This window comes from Eumetopias jubatus, unplaced genomic scaffold (assembly GCF_037043125.1).
Source record: "Eumetopias jubatus isolate StellerSeaLion01/CBP00866 unplaced genomic scaffold, mEumJub1_p1.0 scaffold_1, whole genome shotgun sequence".
Lineage (NCBI taxonomy): Eukaryota > Metazoa > Chordata > Mammalia > Carnivora > Otariidae > Eumetopias > Eumetopias jubatus.
In genome coordinates this window covers 128,621,135-128,633,392 of record NW_028274807.1, presented here as the reverse complement: position 1 = coordinate 128,633,392, position 12,258 = coordinate 128,621,135, and the positions used below count along the sequence as shown (strand labels likewise).

Below are 12,258 nucleotides of genomic sequence, written 5' to 3'. Positions count from 1 at the left end.
TATGAATCTGTATGTTTGTTCCTGAGAGGCTAGGTAGAGGGGAGTTAGAACGGCTGGGTCAGGCAGAGAGAACATGAAGATGACCTTGCTTAAAAAGTATCTCCCAGAACATTCTGGGAGCTAGTCTTAGCCAAATGCACCTTGGGGGAATTTGGTGCTTTTCATATTTTAGAGTGAATTTAGTCAGTTCATCACGTGTGTGTTGCTGAGGCCTGAAAAAAAGGATGCTGGAAACAAGATGCTCATTAGAATGGAAGGCAGCCCTGTTTGGTCAGAAACTTTGGACAACCAGAGGGTGCTGTGTGTTTGAGATACAGAAAAGAAGAGGCAGGAGAAGAAACTCGGAAGGAGTAGGGATAGCAACAAAAGCCAGCCTTGCCTGCTTGATACATTAGCTGGTTTATTAGCCAATATGAAGCTGAAAGCCCAGTTAAAATATCTGCAAGTTTGAGATACTCCAAGTCTCAGCTATTTCCCTGCAGGTCAGCCTCCTCAGCTCAGCATTGCCAGGTGTTTCCTTGTCCATTCCTGTGCTTGGAAGAAAGTGAGGGGGAAAGAATGGGGGCAGGAGAACCCCTACATTTGGATGTCTACTTCTCCTTTAGCCAGTGGACTGTTAAGAAAAACAAAATGATGAGTTGTGTAGAACAGTGATAATGAACAGCTACTCTGGCATGTATGTCATGAATCCGTGCAAAACTATAGGTATTTCCATATGTAACTACAGTATGATCCATCTGCTATAATTTAATCATTTTTCTTCCTTTAGCCGTTCAGTTAATCAACTATTTTATTTGGGAGACAACTGACTCCTACTACTTATGATTATTACTGTTACATCTACTGCTGCTTTTGGCACATTGGATTTTCCAAAGATTCTTTCCTGGTCTTAACAGTATTTTTCACTGTGGTCAGTACTGTGCAATAGAGCTTTCTGTGATAATGGAAATGTTCTATATTTGTGTTGTCCAATACAGTAGTCACTAGTCCCACATGACTTTTCAGCACATGACAAAGTGTGGCTAGTGTGATCAAGGAGCTGGATGTTAAATTTTATTTAATTTTAATATATTTAAATTTAAATAATCCCGTATGGCTACTGGCTACCATATTGGACAGCTCCAGATGATAAGCTAGAACTTTCTTTCCCTGCCTTATTTTTAAAAAATTTTTAACTTTAATGTAATTTTAATCTACTAGAAAAGTTATAAGAATAACACAATGCACTGTTCGTCCAGATTTGCCAGTTGTTATAATTTTCCCACATTTGCTTTATCATTCTATTTATTCATCTATCTATCTATATTTTTTCCTAAACCACTTGAGAGGGAGTTGCAGACACAATGGCTCTTTGTTCTAAATACTACTGTATTTTCTAAGGCCAAGGACACTGTTTTATATAATCATGGTACAATGATCAAAATCAGAAAATTAACATTGAAACAATACTGGTGGGATGCCAGGGTGGCTGAGTCGGTTAAGCGTCTGCCTTCGGCTCAGGTCATGATCCCAGGGTCCTGGGATCCAGTCCCACATTGGGCTCCCTGCAGCAGGGACTCTGCTTCTCCCTCTCCCGCTGCCTGCCGCTCCCCCTGCTTGTGCTCTCTCTCTGACAAATAAATAAATAAAATCTTTTGATTTTAAGGAAAAAACAATGCTGGTATTTAATCCAGTACATGTTAAAATGTGATCCCAGGCCAGCAGTATCACTATTTCTTGGGCACTCCACCCCAGCCGTACTGCATCAGAAATTCTGGAGGTGGGGTCCGGCAATCTCTGTTTTGACAAGTCCACCAGGCAAGTCCAAAACACATCTAAGTTTGAGAACCACCCTTCCAATCCATAATCCATCTTCAAATATAGCCCACTTGTCCCATTTATATCCTTAGAAAGGACATTTCTGTATGTTTCTTCTCGCACAGGATCCAGTCCAGGATCATCTGTGTTAATTTTTAAATTCTGGTGGTTTTCAAGGGCTGAGCTACTCTCTCAGAAGGGGCGTTGCCATGGTGACGACCATAGGCAGGCCGGGGGAACCTCTGCAGGGCTTCCAGGGCTCCATGCTGCTGAGCTGTCAGCCTGTCACTTCCCCGACTCCCAAGGAATGACGTGTGCGGATCACTGGTTCTTGTTGTTAACAGAGATATTTCTCATCTTCAGACCCAAATTTGCTCTTAACTCGCACAAGCTTGGCATTACCCTCTTTTTATTGAGGTAAGATAATATTGGAAATAGATGGCCAAACTTGCACCTCATAGGAAAATGCCCATCACCATTGAAATAGTTGGTCTTTTTATCTCCAAGTTTGCTCTTTTGTAATTTAATTTGGGGCCTTGCAAGATTGAAATATATAAATGCATTCGTGAGGCTGCTACATCCACCACTCAACCCTTTGGGCACATCACATCAGATTATGAGTGTGAAAAGCAAATAACTGAACTCTCACAACTTCTTGTCAAGATCTAACCGAATCTTTGATGGGGAATAGTTCCAAAACTACCAAAGTGGGAGAGTATTTCAAATATTGGTGTCTTCTCTTCTCCCCCACCCCCACCCCCCAGGGTTAAATGGAACTACTTCCTGTTTCCTGTCTATACTGCATAGTTTCACACTTCTTCATCTGTACTTGGACCATTCTGTTTCAGAATGTCCTTCTTCAAGTCCTAGTCATCCTCCCAGGCCCAGCAGAAATGCAACCTCCTTTAGAAAGTCTCCCATAATCTCCTGGCTAGAAATCTCTCCCCACCTGGTCCCCCTACTGCCACCCCATAGCATTTTATGTCTCTTGGCACTCAGCACATTATACATACTAGAAACCATCTCAAACTTTAAATGTGAGATCGATCTTTTTCTGATTCATTTTTGTATCACGTGGACCCACGGAGTGAGCCAGAAGGAAATTAGCACTCAGAAATTTCTTTTTTTTTTTCTCGCGAATTCTTTATCACTTGCTTCCAGCTGCCTCCCACCTCATTTCTGTCAAACACTAATGGTAAAAGATAAAACATTGGATCCTTCTACCTGTTATATATGTCAAAAGCATTTTGTCCCGCCTTATTTTGCTGGCTCCCTAACAATGTACTGCACTAGAGACCTGTGAGATACTACCTGAAGTTTGTCCCTTTGGGTGAGGACAAGGCATCCCCAGAAACCTGGGCACTCACTTAGTAGATGCAGTAGAGGATAGGTGAGATCACATATCTTCAGTAGACAGAGAACATACGACTATTCACCAAAAGCAGGAAAGGGTGGACTTGTCTATTTTCTGTTTAGCAATATTGACATAACTAAACAAAAATTTATCAGTATAACAGTAGTGCTCAACCTTGGCTGTACATTAGAATCACCAGAAGATTTAAAAAATTACAAGACCTGAGGCCCATCTCCAGAAAGTCTGATTTAATTGACCTGGATTTTTATCTAGACATCAGGAGTTTTGAATGCTCTCCGAGTGATTCGAATGTGTGGCCAAGGCTGCGAACTGCATAAAAAGGGGGATGGTTAGTGTACAAATAGAAAAATGGAGTCGTAAAGGAAAACTTTGTTAGTGTTTATGGAGCACTGAGCAAAGATGAGGCCCAAACCTGAGAACTGAGAAGTATGGCTCTGACGGTGGGTTAGGTTTTATGCTCAGGCAACTCGCTTGGTGCTATTATTCATGAAAATTGCCTGGCCTATTCTCTTTGCTCCATGTGCAACTTCTGAATACAATGCAGCTCTCTACTTAGGCCTCTTCTAAAAGGAAAAAAATCTGCTGGCTAAACTGATAAGAGCTCCCTGTTGTCCTGGCAGTTGTAGTTCTCAGTGCATATGAATAAATTGGCATTCTAGGTTATTTATTGGTTCCTTAAGAATTTCAAGTTTACAAAGGCAGTAGTAATCATTGATCCCCAAATCTGTGTCCGATACAGTTCTAGAGAATGTGGGGCAACAGAGATAATATGCTAGTATTTCTTTAATGAACCTGCCTGGTAGAATAAATGAACCATTTCTAACAATGGCAAAAATACAAGGGGGATGTGGTAAGGGTCAAGGGAACCGGGTGATTAAAGTGCTGTGGGAGTTAAGAGAGGGAGAAATGACTTTGGACTGCAGGAAACATGGAGGAGGTGGCATTATATTTGAACTTGAAGTTTGGGAAGGATTTGGTCAAGGAGACGGGGCAAGGACATTTGAGTTAAAAGGAATAATGCGATAAAAAGCTCAGAGGTAGAAAAGCATGGACCATGATTTAAGAACCTAATACTTCACCTTTAATTGTAATGCGTTTGCAGTTAAACACATTTCCTAATGTTAACAACTTCTATAATCTCTGTATAGTTATCAAAACCAGAATATTAATATTTTACCAGTTTCCTTCCTAGTGTCTTTGTCTGTTCCAGGGCCCAATCTAGGATCCTACAATGCATTTAATTGTTGTATCTCCTTAGTCCTTTCTGATCTGGGACAGTTTCCCTTTCCAGCCTTTTTTTTTTTTTTTATGACCTTAATACTTTTGATGAGTACTGGTAAGTTATTTTGTAGAAGGCCTCTCAGTTTGGATCTGTCTGATGTTTTTCTCATGATTAGATTGAGGTTATATATTCTGGGCAAGACTACCACAGAAGTGATGTGGTGTCCTTCTCAGTATATCATATTATGAGGGGGCATGATGTTAGTACATCTTATTACTGGTGGTGTTAGCTTTGATTATTTGATTGAAGTTATGTCTGCTGGATTTCTCCACTGTAAAGTTACTATTTCCTTTTTTTGTAGTGGATAAATATCTTGGGAAATATACTTTGAGACTATGCTAATAATCCTGTATTTCCTCAAACTTTCACCCACTGATTTTAGCATCTTCTAGTGAAGGTTGCCTGGAGCTCTTTTTACTCTGATGTTTTCCTAATGGTGATTATGTATTTCCCTCATTCTTTCTACATTTACTAATTGGGATTTTCTTATAAGGAATAGCTGTTCTACTGTTCCTTTTCCACTTATGTATTTACTCGGTTATTTATATCATCATGAACTCATGAATATTTATTTTATTTTATGGGTTATAACTCAATACTCATTATTTATTTTGTTGTTCAGACTCTTCCAGCTTTAGCTGTTGGGGTTCCTTCATGGTGGCTCCTGTGTCTTCTTAACATGCCCTCATCCTTTTTCAAGGAGAAGTAGATTGTTGTATATTATTCTATTTTATAGATGAGGATACAGGGCCTCAGAGAGGTGGGGTGATTTTCTGGCAATCACATGGCTGGAATATTGAATTTTGTCCAGGGTAAAACCAGGACCAGGGATATTAGGAAAACTGCTCCTTTTTTCTTTCTACTTGGATTGCTCTAATTTCTTCCTTAATATTTAATAGAGTCAACCAAATAGTCCATGGTTCCTACCTCCCAAGCATGTGATTATCTACCTGTACATGGGCATGAATTAGAAGAGATTGACTGTTTTATTGCTCATACCAACAATGTTAACTAAACATGTTTTAGATCATGGCCCAGAACACAAATATCTGCATAACGTACAAGTCAAGCCTATGTGAATTATTGGAAAGTATAAAAAATATAAATGGAAACTCTCAGTTATAAAGATGAACAAGTTCTGGGGACAGTGACATAGTTAACAATACTGTACTGTACACCTGAAATTTGCCAAGAGAGTAGATCTCAAGTGCTCTCACCACCAAAAAAATAAATAAATAAAAAGAAGAAGAAGAAAAAAAAAAAGAAAAAGATAACTGTGAACTACTGGATGTGTCAATTAACTCGAATGTGGTGATCATCTCACAATTCACATGTACCCGTGCATTACCTTTTCTTGGCTTATTCTCATTTATATTCTGTATCTTTATCTCCAGTTATACATAAAGACAGAAACACATGCCTATCAGTTTGCACACACATGGATATTTTTAATGTGTTGATGATGTTATTAAGTATTTTATTTCTCTCACTCGGAGACTGGGTAGGGTTTGAAATAGTGGAGAGTGTGTGGACTTTGTCATCACGCTGACTTCTGTTCAAATCTTGGTCCATTTATTTGAACAAGTTATTTCATTTCTCTGATACTTTTCCTGATATTAAGATAATGTAACAACACCTCTTTTGTTAGGTTTTTTAGGGATTTGAAATAATGAATATCAAAAAAAAAAGGCTATTAGAGCTTTGCACCTAGTAGACTGTCAATAATGGAAGTGGTGATTATAATTGTTGCTTCTCCCATCTCCTCTTTCCAGTTGTTTTCTAGAAGGCAAGCTAATTTTTAACTCTGAGTCTGGCTTGTAGCTGTTAGGATGATTCATGCCAGAAGGAGGAAACATGCAAATCTTAAACACTAATGGGTCTGATAGCAATTTTCAAGCGATTACTTGCCAAGGATCTGTTTTACTGTAAAAAGGAAAATTTGCAATTTTCTCTTATGTTTCTTATTTATGTAAAACTGCTTAAATAAACCAAGTAAGTAGGCTGAGTTTTATAATCTTGAACTTCTAGTCGGTGTCAGTACACTCTTGCAAGTGAATTTGGCAATGATATGTCTCATAAAGCTACTGCTTATTGTCCTGTGTCTGGGACCACTTCCATCCAAATTGTTTTTTTATGGTTGAGAGAGACTCCTGGGTTATTGATTATTGTGACATTGATTAGTGACCATCCGTCTTAGTCCATTGAGGCTGCTGTAACAACATACCATAGACTGGATGGTTTATAAACAGCAGAAATTTATTTCTCATGGTTCTGAAGGCTTGAAGTCTGAGATCAAGATTCCAGCAGATTCGAACCGCCTGAGGCCTCGGAGTGTCCGGGGGCGGCTCCCCAGACCCAGGTTTTCGCAGGAATCTTGGGAAACCAAAATGAGACATAATCAGCTGTGTTGTGAGACACCACCTACTGTCACTGTTCATGTAAAATCAGGGTCAAATAGATCACATCAGCCTAAAAAACCCATTAATCTGAGGCGTCCTATTTTTAAAGATAATTGGCCAGCATCTGAAAAAAATGCACATAATAGCAACAAGTCTAAACGCCCCAAAGGACCCTGTCTAGTTATACAGTGTCAGGAAATGACTGCTTTCTTTAAATTATTTGATGACGATTTAATTCAAGATTTCTTGTGGATGGACTGCTGCTGTAAAATTGCAGACAAGTATCTTTTGGCTATGACCTTTGTTTATTTCAAGAGAGCTAAATTTACTATAAATGAGCATACCAGGATAAATTTCTTTATTGCTCTGTATCTGGCTAATACAGTTGAAGAAGATGAAGAAGAATCCAAATATGAAATTTTTCCATGGGCTTTAGGGAAAAACTGGAGAAAATTGTTCCCTAATTTCTTAAAGTTAAGGGACCAACTCTGGGATAGAATTGACTATAGGGCTATTGTAAGCAGGCGATGCTGTGAGGAGCCAATGACCATCAATCAAAGAAAGAAAAGAAAACTAATTTTATGAAGAAAGACAAATCTATGGAGTGGTTTACAGGAAGTGAAGAATGAGATGGCTCAACTAAACCAACCTGGAATCATTAACTACAAAATGTCAAACTAACTACAAGACAAGTGTCAAATGGGACATTTAAACAGTTCTGAAATGTTACACGTCTTCCTTTAGCTTTTGTTATTTTTCAAAATTGTATGTAAAAGTTATACGATTCATAGTAATAGCTAACAATTCCAACCTATGAAAGTAGTGATTCACAATATAAAGTTCTATTTTGATACTTTTCCATCTTCAAATCAGTTGCTGTCATCTGAGGTACTCAGTTATGTGGTGGTTTAAACTTCCTCAGCTTGACGAGAAAAGCTAATTTAAGGAGACAAAAAAGTAAGGTCATTACAAAATTAGAAGAAAACAACATTTAATATGGCCTGAAAACATCACTCACCTGTATGACCAGTTTGCCAGTGTATAGGTCTAGCAATATAGGGAAATGATCCATATGGAAAATCAGAATGTGACTCTTCTGTTGTAGAACAAAATATGTATTATAAGCTATATAAAATATTTTATAATTTGTTCATAAAACTGTTAAAATACAAAAAAAAAAAAAAAAAAGATTCCAGCAGATTCAGTGTCTGTGAAGGCCAGAGTCCTGGTTTATAGATGGTTGGTCATCTTCTTGCTGTGTCCTCACATGGTACTAGGGGTGAGGGAGTTCTCTGGCGTCTCTTTATAAAGCCACTAATTTTATTCAGGAGTCTCCACTCTCATGATCTAATCATTTCCCAGTGCCCCTCCCCCCCAAGACTGTCATGCTGGGGGTTAAGATTTCTACATAGGTATTTTGGGGGGACACAAACATTCAGTCTATAGCACCATCCTTCCCAGTGTGAGCTCCAGGTGTCCACACATCAGGGCTGTCTTTAGTGGCCTGCTTTGCTGGGATTGCTGCTGATTGAGGGAACTAAACATTAGAGAGGTATGTCCCATCAGGAGTCTCTGTTTTATCTGGGCAGCTCCATCCTGGAGTTGTTGGGCCTTCCTGAATTTGCTCTCTGCCAATTCTATGGGTCTAGACTTTATTCAATTAAGGAAGACTGTAAATCATGTGAGTGTCTCATGACTTTATATACCTGAACTGATCTACTCATGATTAATTTGATTTGTTCTATTTATTTTCTTTATTTAAACTGTGAAATATTTTGGCCTTTTAACAACAAAGTTAAAAAATAAGGCCACTGATTTTTAAAATTGTTAATGTAAAAATTGAAAAGCGAAACTAGTTTTATTTAAAAGATTTGTACTAATGCACTAAATATAAAGCAATTCATAAACCCAGTAGAACATATAGCATGTGGGAAATGGCTTTAGCGGACATATGACTTTATATAAATATAAGTGTTCAAAAATAGGATCAGAATAATCCACTTCAAATACTTTATTTTAAAAACAACCCAGTGATTTATAGATGAAAGCACTTCATGTCACTTCTTAAGATAAAAATAAGTTCGGGTGCCTGGGTGGCTCAGTTGGTTAAGCGACTGCCTTCGGCTCAGGTCATGATCCTGGAGTCCCTGGATTGAGTCCCGCATCGGGCCCCCTGCTCGGCAGGGAGTCTGCTTCTCCCTCTGACCCTCCCCCCTCTCATGTGCTCTCTCTCTCTCAAATAAATAAATAAAATCTTTAAAAACAAAGATAAAAATAAGTTCTAACATTTTATTCTTATTCATGTACATTTGCCTCAACAGAAAGAACACTCTAAAAGAATTTGGAAAAAGAAATTAGCAACTAAACTCAGGAATGCTCATTTATATTATCAGACATAAACATCATGATACTACACGCCATTATTTAGTACCTATTTAGAAACTGGATTTTCTTATTTTGCGTTTAAGAGCATGGTGTGGCCTCTATTTCCCCCACTTTTATGCACTCCGTTACAGTGAACTTCTAGAATTCTAAGGAAATGTCTTCGGGTTCTACAGGGACAGATGATCTCCTTCCCTGCCCCCCCTCCACCTCCATTTATTGGTGTTCTCTTTAATAATGCCACAAGCTTTTAAAAATATATCATTATAAAATGATTATTATTCAACCCTGACTGTCCCAAATACATCTTTTGCCTTTGGAATTTTTCAAACTACTGGACCAAATGTTTCCCTTGATGGGTGAAATATTAAGTATATGACCCATTTGTGTTATTATCTAGCAGCATTTTCTTTCTTTTTTTTTTTTCAAAGATTTTATTTATCTATTTGACAGAGAGAGAAACAGCGAAAGAGGGAACACAAGCAGGGAGAGTGGGAGAGGGAGAAGCAGGTTTCCCGCTGAGCAGGAAGCCCAATGCAGGGCTCGATCCCAGGACCCTGGGATCATGACCTGAGCCGAAGGCAGATGCTTGACTGAGCCACCCAGGCACATATCTCTCTCTCTCTCTCTTTCTTTCTTTCTTTCTTTCTTTCTTTCTTTCTTTCTTTCTTTCTTTCTTTCTTTCTTTCTTTCTTTCTTTCTTTCTTTCTTTCTTTTTCTTTCTTTTCTTTCTTTCTTTCTTTCTTTTCTTTCTTTCTTTCTTTCTTTCTTTCTTTCTTTCTTTCTTTCTTTCTTTCTTTCCTTTCTTTTTTTTGATTTAACCATACATTTTATTTTATTTTAATTATGTTCAGTTAGCCAACATGCAGCTTTTTCTTAAAGTGTGGTCCATGGGCTACCTGTCCCAGAGTCCCTTAGAATTCTTATTGAAAAATAGGGATTCCTTATAGCCATTGCAGTACACTGAGCTCCATAGAGACAACACCGGGGTGAGTGAGAGCCAGACGGGCATTGGGCGACTCTGTGCCTCATTGAGGAAAATAATTAAATATGGGCAGAAGAGATCCTAAGAAGTCGAGAAGCAGAATGTCATCATATGCATTCTTTGTGCAAACTTGCCTAGAAGAACACGAGATGAAGCACCCAGATGCTTCAGCCAACTTCTCAGTTGTTTCTAAGAAGTGCTCGGAGAGGTGGAGGACCATGTCTGCTAAAGAGAAAGGAAAATTTGAAGACATGACAAAGGTGGACAAGGCCTGTTATGAAAGAGAAATGAAAACTTACATCCCCCTTAAAGGGGAAACAAAAATAGAAGTTCAAGGATCCCAAGGCACCCAAGAGGCCTCCTTAGGCCTTTTTCTTGTTTTGTTCTGAGTATCACCCCCAAATCAAAGGAGAACATCCCGGCCTATCCATAGGTGACGTTGCAAAGAAACTGGGAGAGTGTGGAATAACACTGCTGCAGATGACAAGCAGCCTCACAAAAAGAAGCCTGCTCAGCTGAAGGAAAACTTTGAAAAGGAGATTGCTGCATACCGCGCTCAAGGAAAGCCCAATGCGGCAAAAAAGGGAGTCGTCAAGGCCGAAAAAAGCAAGAAAAAGAAGGAAGACAAGCAAGACGAGGAAGAGGAGGAAGATGAAGAAGATGATGACAAATAAGTTGGTGCTAGCGCAGTTTTTTTCCCTTGTCTATAAAGCACGTAACCCCCCCCCGCCCCGCACCGTATACAACTCACTCCTTTTAAAGAAAAAAAATTGAAATGTAAGGCTGTGTAAGATTTGTTTTTATCTTTTTTGTGTGTGTAGTTAACACACTCCCGAATGTGTCTTTTGACAGCCCTGTCCTGGTGGTTTTTTCTGTAGCCACTAAGCTTGCCTGGTACAGTGTGGAGGTGGGAAATTGGCATGGAAATTTAAAGTAGGTTCTTGCGTTGGTGCACAGCACAAATTAGTTATATATGGGGATGGTAGTTTTTCTTTTCTTTTTTTAAGATTTTATTTTTTTAAGTAATCTCTACCCTAAGCATGGGGCTTGAACTCACAACCTCAGAGACACAGAGTCGTGTTCTACCAGCTGAACCAGTCGGGCACCCCCAGGGATGATAGTTTTCATCTTCAGTTGTCTCTGATGCAGCTTCTACGAAATAATTGCTGTTCTATTAACTAAATGCCACTCTGTAATTGCAAAAAAAAAAGGTTGCAACTATTTTGTTGACATTCTGAGTGCTTCTAAGTAAATACAATTTGTTTCATTAAAAAAAATTTTAGGGCGCCTGAGTGGCTCAGTTGGTTAAGCGACTGCCTTCGGCTCAGGTCATGATCCTGGAGTCCCGGGATCGAGTCCCGCATCAGGCTCCCTGCTCAGCAGGGAGTCTGCTTCTCCTTCTGACCCTCCCCCCGCCATGCTCTCTCTCTATCTCTCATTCTCTCTCTCAAATAAATAAATAAAATCTTAAAAATTAAAAAAAAAAATTTTAAAAATACAGATTCCATTGTCCTCAGAGTCTCTGTTGATTTGGTGCAGGAGTATGCCTTTTAAACAAGCAACATGGATGATTCTGATGCCTGCTGACATTTGAGATCCACTGGAAGGATGTATTAGAAACTTGTGTAAAGGTGACATAGAGTATAACAGAACAGCATTTTAAGATGTCAGCCGAGTGAATTAATAAGGGGCAGCTTTTTTATTTTAAAATGAGGTAGGGCAGAACAATTTTTCAAGCTTCTTCCAGCCCTAAAATCCTGAGATTATTTTGTCTTTTGTGTATGCTCTGAATGTTGCAGTTTCTGGTATCCAGGCCTCTGAGAATGCTCTACTTTAGTCTTTTAAACTGGTTGTAAGTGTTTCTGTAGATGACTTAAAAAAACATGGATTAACTTTTTTTAATTAAATGCTTTTAGGATTTAAAGCTTTAATGGAATCAAAGATGTTGATTAGACACTGTATTTGAGTTGTTCTTCATTTCTTCAAGGTCTTGGCATTTCAAAATCAATCTCATGTTGGCTAATTGGGATGGGGGAGG

General features: G+C 38.8%; 1 protein-coding gene and 2 pseudogenes across 1 annotated transcript in view; all 3 read left to right on the top strand.

Annotated features, from left to right (window-relative positions):
* Positions 1–12,258, top strand: part of NEK11 (NIMA related kinase 11) — a 243,807-nt gene that overhangs the window by 42,413 nt on the left and 189,136 nt on the right.
* LOC114205562 (speedy protein A pseudogene) lies at positions 6,830–7,577 on the top strand (annotated as a pseudogene).
* On the top strand, positions 10,286–10,894 carry LOC114205637 (high mobility group protein B1 pseudogene; annotated as a pseudogene).